The sequence below is a fragment of the Phascolarctos cinereus genome, unplaced genomic scaffold, assembly GCF_003287225.1.
Source record: "Phascolarctos cinereus isolate Bilbo 61053 unplaced genomic scaffold, phaCin_HiC Scaffold_4;HRSCAF=312, whole genome shotgun sequence".
NCBI classification, from domain to species: domain Eukaryota; kingdom Metazoa; phylum Chordata; class Mammalia; order Diprotodontia; family Phascolarctidae; genus Phascolarctos; species Phascolarctos cinereus.
Genome location: NW_027555847.1, coordinates 557,858,975 through 557,873,581, shown reverse-complemented (window position 1 = coordinate 557,873,581; position 14,607 = coordinate 557,858,975). Strand labels below are relative to the sequence as shown.

The 14,607-nt window shown below is 37.0% G+C and overlaps 1 long non-coding RNA gene across 1 annotated transcript in view; it reads left to right on the top strand.

Moving 5' to 3' along the window:
• LOC110208690 (uncharacterized) overlaps positions 1–14,272 on the top strand; it is a 47,071-nt gene extending 32,799 nt beyond the window's left edge. Inside the window, exons 3-4 of the long non-coding RNA XR_002324598.2 lie at positions 5,439–5,579; positions 12,171–14,272. This is a non-coding gene — a long non-coding RNA (uncharacterized LOC110208690). The remainder of the gene's footprint in view (positions 1–5,438; positions 5,580–12,170) is intronic.
• Positions 14,273–14,607: the final 335 nt, after the last annotated feature.

Below are 14,607 nucleotides of genomic sequence, written 5' to 3'. Positions count from 1 at the left end.
CAAGAAAATCCCAAATGGGGTCACGGAGTTCGGCACAACTGAAACAACTAAGTTACAAAATCAATGTCAAACAGTACCGTACATATATGAGTGAGGAGGATATTTAAAATTTATTTCCTCACCTTTTCTAGCAGTTAGAGGAATTTAATGGGAAAGGGAAACAATGCCACATCTCTCAAGTTGGCTATTTTGGTCTACCTGTACATTTTAAAATAATTTCTACCTTTGCTATTCAAATGTTTTTTTGTCTGTTGGTAAAAATAATCCTCATCACAAATGAGTCCTCTGAGATTCCCAGAAACTAAACCCTCGCCTCTGGTTTGATATTCTGATGGCCGCCAGCCTTTCTACGAGTTCTGTGTCCTTCCATTCTCATTCTCTCCAACAGCCTTTCCTCCAACACTCATACTCATATATTTATATTCCTCCATCTATGTAGTCCTATCTGTAGGCAAAAACTATAGTGTTATGGGAGAGGGGTTGTCCCTCTGACACAAAATATCCATCTGTGGCTGAATCCTCTATAGTGGTATTACACCCTAATAGAAACAGTGGCTACTGAAAGATACATAAGGATCCCTGCAGGCATATATTGACTTAGAGAACCACATATTAACATTTTCTATGTTTTATTATATTTTTACTTATCGTTAAATATTTCTTAATTGTATTTTAATCTGGTTCCTGAAGCACTGGAAGTGTTGTAGACTACATATAGCCCTCAGGCCATGTGTTTAACACTTCTGAGAATATCATCAGTAATGCAAAGCATTAGATTTCTGAAATTTTGAGACGTGGCCTTCCTCAACACCAGTTATTATCTTGGTTCAGAAAAATAAAGTTGTAGTTAATATCCTTCATATTGTGTTATCCTGAAAAGTGAGAGACATTTGTAGTGATGTTTTGATACCATACTAGTAAATGCATCATTGATTGATGCTGTTTCTTTTATCTAATAGATCATATTTTTGTCATATTGTCATGTTAGCACAATGCTTTACATTTAATAAATGCATTTTGAATAGAGTTGTTAAATATCTCTTAGTTTCTAATAATGCCTTCCCCTTACTAGAATCAGGACTTTAGAGTTGGAACGATTCTTGGAAAATCCCCTTATCATTAGATTGTAAACTCCTTGAGGGCGAGTACTATCTTTTGCCACTTTTTGTATCCCCAGAGGTTAACACAGTGCCTGGCATATAATAAGCACTTAATAAATATTGATTGATTGATTTTACAAGTAGGCAAACTAAAACTAAGTGAGCTGCAATGAATTGCCCATGATCATGCAGGTAGTAAAAAGGCAGAGGTAGGCCATTTCTTCTGACTGCAAATCTAGTGATCTTTATGCTCCATCATAAATGAGAAACACCACTCAATAAATATTTACTGAATGAGTGCCTTAATATTATTAAGGTTAAGTGCATTTTTTCTTTTTAGAAATGTTTTTATTTTATTTTTCTCAGTTACATGTAAATCAATTTTTGACATTAATTTTTAATAATTTTTGAGTTCCAAATTTCCTCCCTCTCTTTCCTCCTCTCTTTCCTCTTTCAGAAGGCAAACACTGTGATGTATGTTATGCATGTGTAGTCATGCAAAACATTTTCATGTTAGTTGAAAGAGAGAACAGACCAAAGAAAGAAAGAAAGGAAGGAAGGAAGGAAGGAAGAAAGAAAGGAAAAGAAAAAATAACAAACCAGGAAAAATAAAGTTAAAATATTCTTCAATCTGCATTCAGACTCTATCAGTCATTTCTATGAGGTAGATAGCATTTTTCATCATAAGTCCTTTGGAATTGTCTTATATTATTGAATTGCTAAGAATAGCTATCACTCAAGCTGATTATTGTACGATATTGCTGTTATTGTATACAATGATCTCTTAGCTCTGCTCACTTCACTTTACATCAGTTCATATAAATCTTCCTATGTTTTTCTGAAACAATCTTGCTCATCATTTCTTATAACACAATAGTACTCTATCATAATCATATACCACTACTTGTTCAGCCATTTCCCATTTGATGGACATCGCTTCAATATCCAATTCTTTGCCACCACAAAAAGAGCTGTTATAAATATTTTTGTACATATAGGACCTTTTCATTTTTAAAAAATACATTCAAAATAATAAAGTACATTTGGCTAGAATATCATCCCAGAAAGGCAGAAAGGTATTTAAAAATTATCTTGCATGTAACTATTTTTTTCTACAAGGCTATTATTTAATGATAAACATAGTTTTCTAATACTGTAAGGATTTTCCTTAAACAATTCTAACACTACTGCCTTTTCTGCTCCTGCAGAACAGGCTAGTTTTATGGACCTGCCAACACATCTCCTACAGATTCAGTGAAGAAGGCCTGTGTTCTCATTCACAAATTAATCACTCCATATGCAACATATTATTGTGAAACTGGGAAATATAGCACTATTTGGGTTCCGATGGTTCAGAGTGAGTGTAAATAGCAATTGTTTCTGTTTTGGACAGAAACCCTGAGGGTCTTCCCCTCCCAGATTGATTTTTTTTTAACTAGGTAAAAAACTTTGCCTCATTTCTTACCTAGCCTTAATCACGGAATGGGCATTGCCTCAAGTGAGACCTGGGAAAGACCTTAGCTTTAAAAGGCCAAGGTCTGGACCATCTCTAGTAGTCCTGATCTATATCTTGCCACTGGATCCAGATGTCCCTGGAGGAGAGAGTGAGGCTGTAGACTCTGTATAGCCCAGCCTCACTTAAATCCAATTTACTTGCAAGTCATGACATCACCTTTCTGATGTCATTGGTCCTCTTGGAGAATGAAGGACAAACAACAACAAACAAGGATCAGAAATAAACTCTGTTTAGTATTTAAAGCCCTTAACAACCTGTACTTAAACTACCTTGACTGCCTTATTCCACTGTACTGCCCTTCCTACATTTTATGGTTAAGTCATACTTAAGGTTGACTATTCCTCTTAATTAGCACTCTATTTCGTGGCCACCTTCCTTTGACCTGACTGTCCCCTAAGGCTGGAATGCGTCCTTTTCTCTCCCTGCCTCTTAAAATCCCTAGTTACTTTAAGACTCAGCTCAGGTGTCACCTTCTACATAAGGACTTTCTCATCTTCCTTTAGCTACTAAAGCCTCCTTCCCATCATTTTATTTTTTTAAAAAATCTAGTTTGCATATACCTATATATGTACATGCTTTCTCCCTTGATAGAATGCCAATCTCAGAAAATGAAATTGACTTCATTTTAACTGACAGGAAATGCCTAGTTATCTGTATGGGAGTCATTTCTCAATCAGTTGCTTGTGCAGATCAAAATCATTGCCAAATTAAAAGAAAGAACAAAGATGACAAGAAGATAAGGGATGCAATGAACATAGCTCCAATATAGAGCTCACATAGATTTCTTTATTTTGTGGACTAGCAAATAGCTACTCAAGTCATCCTATCCTGCTCTAGGAGAAAAAAGAAAACTCTTCTTGATCCAATTATAGAATTATAATAAGCTTTAGAGATCATTAAATTCAACCTCTCAATTTTATAAGTGAGGAAACTGATGACTACCAAGTATATGGATTCTTAATGCATTCCTGGATAGCTAGCTCTCTGAAGAATGTAGACATTTTAATTTCATGTGAAATATATTTAGACCAACATTATTGAAAAGAATGAACTTAATCTGATTTAATAATGCTGTAATCAAGAGGTCCATAGAACCCAAAACTAGAGAGAGCTAGATACCTGGATGTATTTTAATCTGTCCAGAGTCACCTATAACCGTGTAGTAGGCAGAAATTTCCGGAGTGGCAATTCATTGTTGCTACTCTGAACTCCATTTCTGTGTCTATGTTCTCACTATACAAAATGTCCAAATATATGCAAAAAATTCAGTTATTTGAATGTTGCTGAATATCCTGAAGTTTGTTATTCTATTTGATGAGTCTCATGTATACAAAATATCCTACTGTCAATTAGTCAATAAGCATTTTAATTTTAATTTTTTTTTTTGCTTTTTGGTGTGGCAGTCAGGGTTAAGTGACTTGTCCAGGGACACATAGCTGGTAAATGCTAGGTGTCTGAGACTGGGTTTGAACTCAGGTCCTCCAAGGCCAGAGCTCTATCCACTCACCACCTAGCTACCCCTATTTTTAAACTTTTAAATAGTATTTATCCCCCCCCCAATTACATACGAAAAGAATTTTTAACATTTCTTTTGAAGTTTTGAGTTCCAAATTCTATCTCTTCTTCTTTTCTCTCCTCCCTTCCTGAGATGGTAAGCAATCTGATATAGGTTATACATGTGCAATCATGTAAAACATTTCCATAGTAGTCATTTTGTGCAAGAAGACTCAAACCAAGAAAGAAAGAAAGTGAAAAATAGCGTGCTTCAGTATGTATTCAGATAGTATCAGTCCTTTCTCTGGAGGTGGATGGCATTTTTCATCATGAATCCTTTGGGATTGTCTTGGATGATTATATTGCTGAGAGTATCTAAGTCATTCACAAGTTCTTCATCGTACAATATTGCTGTTACTGTGTACAATGTTCTCCTGGTTCTCCTCACTTCACTATGTATCAATTCATGTAAGTCTTTCCAGGTTTTTCTGAAATCATGCTGCTCAACAAGCATTTTTAAAACGTCTACTATATTCCAGACACTATGCTAAGCTCTGAGGAAACAAAGGAAGGTAAAAATGGTTCTTACCCTCAAGGAACTTAAATTTTAAAGGGAAAGAAAACATGTAAATAACTTAGTACATATATACCAAGTAGATAGAAGATAATCTGGTAGTGGGGGAAGGGACTAAGAAAGCTGTCTTACAGAAGGTAAGACTTCTGAGTCTTGAAGGAAGCCAGAGAAACTAAGACATAAAAATAAGGGGCAGAGAATTCGAGGCGTGATAGGACAGTGCAAAACAACAGAGATGAGACATGGAACATTATGTTGGAGAAATTGCAAGGTGGCCAGTATGGCTAGACTGTAGAGTACATGCAGAGTAGTTAAGTATAAGAAAACTAGAAAGATCAGAAGGGGTCAGGTTGTCAAGGCCTTTGTATCTAGTATCAAATAGGAGCCAGCCACTCAGCCTGAGGAAGATTTTGGATGAGAAGAAATTGGATGGCATTTAGGAATTCATATAAGACTACTCCATAACTCCCAGGTAACACCGAGGAACAACTTAAAATGTAATGGGGGGGGGCAACTTACTTCCGTAATACAAATGATTCTTGCATTTGCTTTGCAAATAATACTAAGAATGAATATGTATATTATCTGATAACTTTGTATTCATAAACTGGGAAAAAGATATCTAGCCAACTGTTGTTGTTTGTCCTTCATTTTTGAAGAGGACCAAAAACATCATGGGTGATGTCTTGATTCATTCATGAATTGGATTTGAGGCAGAGTTACACTAAGTCATCAGCCTCCTTCTCTCTTCCAGAGTTATCAAAATCCAGTGGCAAGATAAAAGTCAAGATGACTGGAGATGGCCTGGGATACAAAGGATGACCTTGGTGTCTTCCACATCTGTTGGCCATTTGGTGTACTGTCATAGTTCCCGCTGTCAACACAATAATTTCTGGTAATTTTTAACTTCTCTCCAAGACACTATAACCCACTGATGAACTATGTCCTAGAGCAAGATTTCCCAAACTATTCCATGGAACCCTGAGGTTCTGCCTGAAAATAGGGATTTTGTAAGAGAATTTCAAAGCTAGTGATATTATTACCATATTACATATGAAATTGTAAACTTATGAAACATGTATTTTATATATAGCTAATTTTAATCAGTAAAATAAGCTCAATTGCCTCTATTTTGTTCTAAAATTTTCAAATGCTCTGTTTTTTCTTGGGAGCATTATACTTCCTTCCCATTCTCTCTTTATTAAAATTTGTGGGTTCTATCAAGAAATTTCAAGACCCCAAATGTTCCCTGGTCAAATTAGTTTGGGAAATACTGTCCTATAGCAGCCAGTAGTAAGACTGACCCACATTTTTGGTTCAGTGCTTCTCTATCTCTATCTCTCTGTCTCTTTGGCTCTGTTTCTGTCTCTGTCTCTCTGTCTGTCTCTGTCTCTGGAAATCCAAGGGCAGTGGCTATTCATGGGCCCAGTCTTACTACTGATTGGCACTAAAACTTGACTTGCTCCTTTTTTGACCTGGGCTGGCTGATTCACTCTTCCTTAACTAGTGTGGTGGTGCCTCCCTGTCTCCATCCTTATCCCCATTAGAGATTCATCACATTAATGCCAAAATTAGTGAGGACACCCAATCAGCTTTAGTTCTAGTGCATTTCAGAACTCCTGAGCTCAAGTGATCTACCAGCCTCAGACTCTAACATTAGGGATTACAAGCATGTGCCAACATGCCTGATCCCTCTTCCCTTGAGTGACATGTTAGAATAGAATCAGATACTCTAGTAAATACTATGAAAACTTTGATGGCACTTAGTTGATTTAGTTAGTGGATTGAACCTGAGGATTCAACTACTTTTCTTTTCTAATAATTTCTATTAATTTATTTTGATTTATCAATAATCACTTCCATATGCTTTTGAGTTAAAAATTTTTCTCCCCCTTCCTCCCCACTCCCTTCCCCAAGACGGGGCACAATCTGATATAGACTATACATTTACATTACTATTAAACATATTTTCACATTAGTGGTGTTGTAAGTAAAAATTAAAACCAATGCGAGGAACCATCAGAAAGAGGAAGCAAAACTCAACAGAAGAGAAAAAAAATAGCAATTCAACTTTCATAGTTCTTTCTTTGGATGTGGGTAGCATTCTCCATCACGAGGCCTCTGGAGATGTCTTAGATCCTTGTATTGCTGGGAAGGGTTAAGTTTATCAATATTAGTCATCGCACAATGTGGCTGTTATTGTGTACAATGTTCTCTTGGTTCTGTTCATTTCACTCAGCATCAGACCATACAAATCTTTCCAGGTTTTTCTGAAGTCAGCCTGTTCATCATTTCTTATAGCACAATAGTATTCCATTACATTCATATTCCACAACTTGCTCAGCCATTCCCCAATTGATGGGCATCCTCTCAATTTCCAATTCTTTGCCACCACAAAAAGAGCTGCTATGAATATTTTTGTACATATGGGTCCTTTTTCCATTTGTATGATCTCTTTGGGATATAGCCCTCGAAGTGCTATTGCTGGGTCAAAGGGTATGCACATTTTTATAGCCCTTTGGGCATTCAACTACTGTTATTAGCACTTATTTCTAAATATATCTCTATCTCTACCTACCTACCTATCTATCTCCCTATCTATCTATATCTATCTATCTATCTATCTATCTATCTATCTATCTATCTACCTACCTACCTATCGAATTTATGATGTAAGTAGCAAGCAAGGGCTCAGGCTTCCAAAACTAGTTCTTGTTACAAATCAATGACTTTAAGCTCATAACAATGTAAAAAAAAGTATCAGAAACAATCAATAAAGTCAAATACTTAAGAGGATTTTTCTTGACTGATAAATCAATTAGCAAGAAATTATTGACCACCTTCATGTTCACTGTTGTGTTAGACCACTGCTAGATTCTCATAAATGTGTATGTCCTACAGCATCCTGTGCTAAATGTAATCAGTAGTTGATCTTTAAATATTAGCATCGTACTGCTGGGCCCTTTATTGCTTATTCTTTTGACAATAGCAGTCTTTAAAAAAGGGTTATATGCTTGAACACTAGCAATCAGAACTGACCTTTTTAGTCCTTCAGTCAAAGAAATGTGAAACATTTCTTCTCCAGCCTTGATTTAAAATTTTTTTTTTTTACAATGCTGTCACTTCCCAATCCCTACTTCTCTGGATAGAATTGTCCCTCATAACGAAGAAGTATCAGTAAGCAAAACAAACCAATACATTGACCATGGTTGACAATGTAGATCTCATCTCTCCATTAAGTCTCAGTGAAGATGAATTCATTGGCTTGGAGCTGCCCCAGATAGATTTCACTATGAGGCTGCCACCAAAATCAGCTCTAGATCTCTCATCCTACAATCCTATAAGCTCATTAATTTGTTGGCACCAACTATTATGGAAAAGAAAAGTGGGAGGAAAGAACTCTTTGAAGTTTCCTACAAAAAGAAGTTGACAGATTTTACTTTTCTCCTGGAGAGATTCTGAGGATACAGTAGGTTTTAGAGCAGAGTGTCCCCATCACATCACTCCCCTGTTAATTAGGGCCTTGAGGTAGATGTACATAGGAGCTCCAGGTGCTTCACCTAATGGCCCCAGAACAGAATTCCTGAGCAAAGTCAAGTTCTTGACTCCAAGCTTTGGGGAAACAGCATCATAACCTCTCAACCATATGATAACTATAAAGAAAAGAACTATATGACCAAATTGTGAGCTCCTGAGGATTGCCCCACTAGCAGCCCCAAATTTGGGAATCCCAGGATCTGGTCTTCTAAATAGAGAAGGCAGATTTCCTTTATCTGTTGTTTGTTTATAAACTATTCTTCTGAATATTCACTATTCACCTGAAAGATAATTTCTTCCTTGCTCTTCTAATTTGTTTATGATGTTTCTCCTAATGTCTAAGACATTTATCTATGTAGTTTATTTTGGTATATCATGGGAAATGTTGGTCTATACCTAGTTTCTATCAGACCACTTTCAAATTTTCCCACTAGTTTTAGTTGAAGGGGGAGTTCTTATCCCAGAAGCCTGGAATTTGGTTAGTCATACACTATTAAACTCTAGGCTACTAAGTTTATTTGCTTCTCCATATTAAGTACCCAAAGTGTTTCCACTGGCCAACTTGTCTATTTCTTAAGTAGTACTGATTTGTTTTGATGATTTGTACTATGTGGTTTCAGATCTGGTACTGCTATGTCTCCTTCTTTTCCTTTTTTTCATGATTTCCCCTTAAAATGTTTGACCTTTTGTTCCTCCAGATGATTTTCATCCTTTTTTCTAGTCCTAAGAAGTTATCCTTTGGTAGTTCGATATGGCATTAAATAAGCAATACATACATATATATGTATATATGTAGATAGACAGTATTTCCATTTTACTATATTGGTTTGTTCTCATGAGCAATTAATGTTTTTCTAGTTATTTAGATCTGCCTTTTTTCTATAATGATTTTTTCATAGTCATATTTCTATAGTTCCCATTTGTAAATTAGTGAGTAGATTTATACATTCTATACTTATTTTAAATGGAATTTCTCTTCCTATTTCTTTCTGCTGAGTATTGTTGGTAATATATAGAAATCCTGAAGGTTTATGTAGATTTATTTTATTCCTTGCAGATTTCCTAACAGTATTCATTGTTTCAATTAATTTTTAGTTTATTCTCTAAGATTCACTAAGTATCTCTAAGTATAAGTAAGACTATCATATCATCTACAAAACCCAACAATTTTGTTTCTTCTTTGCCTATGCTTATTCTCTCAATTGATTTTTCTTGTCTTACTGCTACAACTAACATTTCTAGCACTATATTAAGTATTACTGGTGACAATGGGCATCCTTGCTTTATCCCTGATTTTATTGGACAGGACATTTATTCCTATAATACCTAATTCTGTCTTTTGCCTGAGAAATATATGACTTATTACTATGTTTGTTTTCATATGTGTGTGTGTTTTTGTTGTATGTGTGTGTGTTTTAAACAGAAATGGTGTTGTTCATTGTCAAAAGTTTTTTCTGTACCTAGTGATATAATCATATGATTTTTGTTGTTCTTGTAATTAGTATAGTCAATTATGTTTTTTTGTTTTCCTAATATTTATTTTTCTAATATTTAACCTTTGTTCCTGGTATAAAACCTTCCTGGTCATGGATGGTTTCTTGAAATATAGTGTACAGAATTAAAAAAAAAATCTTTGTTTTCAAGGTGTCCACTGGGTGGTGCCCCAGTAGCCAGTAACTGGCCCCAGTTTCTGTCACTTAGCGAAAGACTAAGCAAGTCCAGAGTAACTAAACTGCTGATCTTCCCCTTTTCTGGGCTGAGAGCTGAGTCCTCAGTCCACTCTAGGAGTGCTGGCCTAAACCTTTTTGGAACTCTTGGGGTTGAGTCCCAGATCTAGTCCCTCTCTACTTGCTAGTATGAGTGCAGGGCTGAGCCTGGGATCCTCTGGCTCTGTTTTCTGGGTTGTCTCAGCTCTCTCTGGGATAACTGTGCTGAGTGGCCCTTTCTACTGGCATTTAGCTCTCTTTTTGATCCAGGGATGAGCCTTCTGTCTGGTTCACTCTTCTCCACTACCTGTTTGGAGCTTTGCAAACTGAATCAGTGATCCCAGCCCACTCGGTTCCACAGTCCCTGTCCTGGTCACTTCCCTGAGCTTTGAATTTGTGATCTTGTGCTATAAAAATGATCCACTGCAGTATCTTCTTAGATTACCCAATCACTACTCAGTCTAGTGTTTGTCTGAGATCTTGGGGCAGAGGAGGAAGTAGTACATACCATTTCCCACAATTATTCCAGCAAAGTTCTCAGACAAGCACCAGACTCAATAGTGATTAAGAAATCACACACACACATTTATGCATGGAATTTATCCCTCTGTCTTTTACCTCCCGTGCCCAATAGTAACAAAGTCAAAAGGTATGGACAGTTTAGTGACTTTTCTAGTATAGATTCAAATTGTTGTTCAGAATGGTTGGACTAATAATGAAACTAGACATTACAGATTTAGCAAATATCCTAACAAAAATCTGGGCAGTATTAACAAAACACGGCGTTCATCATTCTAAGGCAGCTGTAAAGGGTGCCTTCCTTTGCCAAACGGAAGAGGATTGCTAGACATTGGCAGAGCACAGGATAAACAGGTCAAAACCTCCTCCTCCTCCTTTTCCTCCTCCTCCTTTTCCTCCTCCTTCTTTTAGAGGAAATAGAAATAGAGGGTCACACAGCTAGTGCCTGAGGCTGGATTTGAACTCAGGTCTTCCTGATTTCAGGACCAGTGCACTAGCAAGTCAAAAGCTTCTAAAATTACTCATGAAACACACAGATGTAACCTGAACAAATGAGTAAAGGCTAATGATGGAAACATTCCACTGGATTTGTCAAATGTTACAGAAGGGAGTGAATTCCAGACAGAGCTTATGAAATGGCTAAGATTTAAGAATAGAATCAAAAGGCCTTCAATAAGTGACATCCACATGAACTCAACTGACCAACCATATGTTGACAAAGAATCATGGAGTTAAGTGGCTAAGTTGTATACATTTATAAATGTCTGACAATCAGCTGTCCTTAAAAAATGTGCCCATGATATATGTTTAGGTTTAATCTGCATTATTAATATTCTCTCTTATCATTTTTAAAATCTAGACAATCAACAGAACAATGAATCAAGCCATGGTTTGTAGCATTTGCCAACCTCCAAGATGTAAAAACTCACATTGAAAATTTAACAATCAGCTCCTATGAGCCTATATGAATTAGCTTCAGCATAACCCTGGACCTAAAGGAGGAAATCAAAACCATGCCGAGATAAGATGGGGTATATAAGATCCCTGTCATCCTACATACTAATTGAGTTATTTCAAAGATTCTTTTAGTGAGCCTAACGAAGATGAACTTGCATCCCAATACTGTTATTTAATCACAAAAGGCAAATATTTTGTCTACTTATGCAATAGTCTACGGAACATTAAATAAAGAAGGGTAATAACAGATTAACAACTTGTCCCAGAATTGTTTTTATTAGGACTCCATCAAATATAAGATAAGGAGAATGCAATTAATTATAATAGTAAACTTCTCTAGGTTAAACATCCCCAGTTCCTTTAACCAATGTTCATATATCATAGATTTGAGACCCTTCATCAATCTTGGCAAACCTATCATACTCTGAAACTAGAAAGGAAAGAATCTGGAGTGTAGTCATTCACTAGGATGTATCTAAGCGTAATTCTCTACTTGAATTTCCAGGACTCTTATTTGGGCTGTTTTCCAGTTTTCCTCTTATTAGCTGATCTTTTTGTGTTGGGGTACTTAGATGTTACTGTAGAAAGGAAACCTTAGCTCAGAGAAGCTTTTTGTCACAACAAGCAATGTCTTTCCAAGAGGCAAATTGATTGTATGTATAACCACTAGAGGTCAGACCTCAGCCTGAAAACAACCACCGCAAGCTTGCTATAATAATTCTCTTTACTTTCTCTGGGAGTCTCAAGGGAGCTGCTTTTCTCCACAGGTATGTACCAGCCTATTGATTCATCCTGCAAGCTCCCTAGCTTTCTGCAAATTGGTTCTTGTGTGAGCTGGGGATGAAATAAAAGTCTACACTGATTAAGAAGAAATATTAGGGAAGAATTTCAGGGAACACCTTGTACTCACAGAAGGAAAAAGGTATATGGCCATATGGTTAAAAAAAGCTTAAAAGATTCTCCTCCTTGGGATTCTAGCACCTGTAACTTCAAAAAGATATGAATCATCATCATCATTGTCAGCAAAAAACATTCATTAAATGTATGTGTGATCGCTGTTCTCTTCTGGACACTGTACTGGACATTTTAAACGGATATTATCCTTGCCTGATTTGGATTTACTTTTTCAGGGGCAACCAGGGAAATGCTTATTTTGCTATTAGACATTTACCAGAAACAGCAGAATGCTTCCATGCACATTTCTCATGTAGCTTTTATAAGCTCAGGGATACTTACTTCATCTCCCACTCACATGGATTTATTGGGTTCCCCCAGAACAAGGCTTACCTTGTCTTACATCTTACCCTCATGTTTTTTTTTTTAGCCAATTGAGGTTAAGTGACTTGCCCAGGGTCACACAGCTAGTAAGTGTCAAGTGTTTGGTCTGAGGCTGCATTTGAACTCAGGTCCTCCTGACTTCAGGGCCAGTACTCTATCCACTGTACCACCTAGCTGTCCCCTTTACCTCAGATTTTAGGGGTACCCCTAAGAAACAGGTGTCAATCTAATGCCATCAACTCAATTCTCTATTCCTGGATTATTTGCTCCCATATCAATCACAAATTATAGTTAAGCCTTCCCTTATATCAGCAATACTTTCCAGTAAGGAATGCCTCAGTTTCATGTATCTAATTAATATCAATTAGCTTTTACAAAGGGATATTTACTGAAATACATAGCAAGAACTGACAGCAAACTATTTCCCCCAACAGCTGAGGGCACACTCTTCCTGATACTACCCTGAGGACTAGGACCTGTCGACTCAAAGTGGTTTCTAAAAACAATAGCCTCACCAAGTTCATTTCCAAATATAGCATAACTGATAGATGAAGTCTTTCTAGAAAACAGTATCTTGGCCGTCTGGTCCTATTTGCTGTTGTGTTAGTACCAAATTTAGGGTACCTTTAGTGCTTTCACCTGATCTTGGATTCTCTGACCTTTCAAATCTCAAAAGGTTGTAGCCTAGTCTGTTCAGTCTCCAATACTCCATTACCTAAGAGAAGGAAAGAATGGACAGCAGAGAGAGGCAACAGCAAGGCTTTGCATTCACTCATGGGCCACAAGCAACAGCATGGCTGCGTACACGCTGGCCACAGGATGGCAGCCTGGGTGGAGAAATAAAGTCCTAAAGCCTTTCTCCCTATCTGAAAGCTTACAACTTTCTTTGCTTCCACACAGGGGCAGACAGAAGCATCTAGCTAGTGCCTTTTATAAGCCCTTTCAGTTCTGGCTTATTGGCCATTCCAAATGTTCTCTTTTTGACATAGTAAGCAGACTAGAAACAATACCTGCACACACCAAAGTCCACATGGAGAGTGAATTAGGCAGAGCACACTGCTCATGCTTAGTAATGATTGGGCTATTCTTGGCCAGTTCCAGACTCCCATCAAATTCACTGAAAGGGGCATGATATAAGTTATTCGTTAGACTACTGGGCATATTCTAAATTGTATTCTGGAAGCTAGTTACAGAATCTTAGAACTTGAAGTGTTCTACCTCTCCCTTTTACAGATGAATAAAGTTCTAAGAGATAGGTGACTTGCCAATAGGCACATAGCTAGCACATGGCAGAGAAGAGAACTCAGGTCTCCTAAATCCCAACCCAGCACTCTTTCTACAGCTCCACAATGACTCCCTGAACCATCCTGTCTCTTTGACTTTGGCTTTTTCTTCTAAGGGAACCATTTAGAGTCTTATCAAGAATGACAGTGGGATATAGCACTTAATCCTTAATCAGGTTATGCATTTTAAAAATCACATTCCAGCTTCTCTAGCCCTAAATCTACAGAACTACATAGAGAGATACCTTTGTAAAGCCAATGTCTTGGGAGTTTTCTGGGAAGGCAGAAAATATTGTTCTAGGGGTCTTAACTGCTAATTTAAAAAAAATCAGGCTTCCTATTCTGGAAGTTTTTTTTTTTAAGTAATAAAATCATTCTCCTGGTTTGCATTAAGTATTTTTATTTTTTATAATACATTTTAGGTCTATGGGAAGAGGAATGGACCAAATGACTTTATGGGGTCTACTTCTTCTCTATCATAGTCTAGGGCCTTGCCATGGAGAAATGTTGTATGCTGCTATGTTGCTATTTTATGGGGCAACACAAAGACTGGTGTGTGTTCTGCTCTAGTGCAGGTTGGGTTTTTATATTATCCAAGTCTGTACTCTTGAAACGTGGAAAGATCTCTTTTGACAAGAGAGGT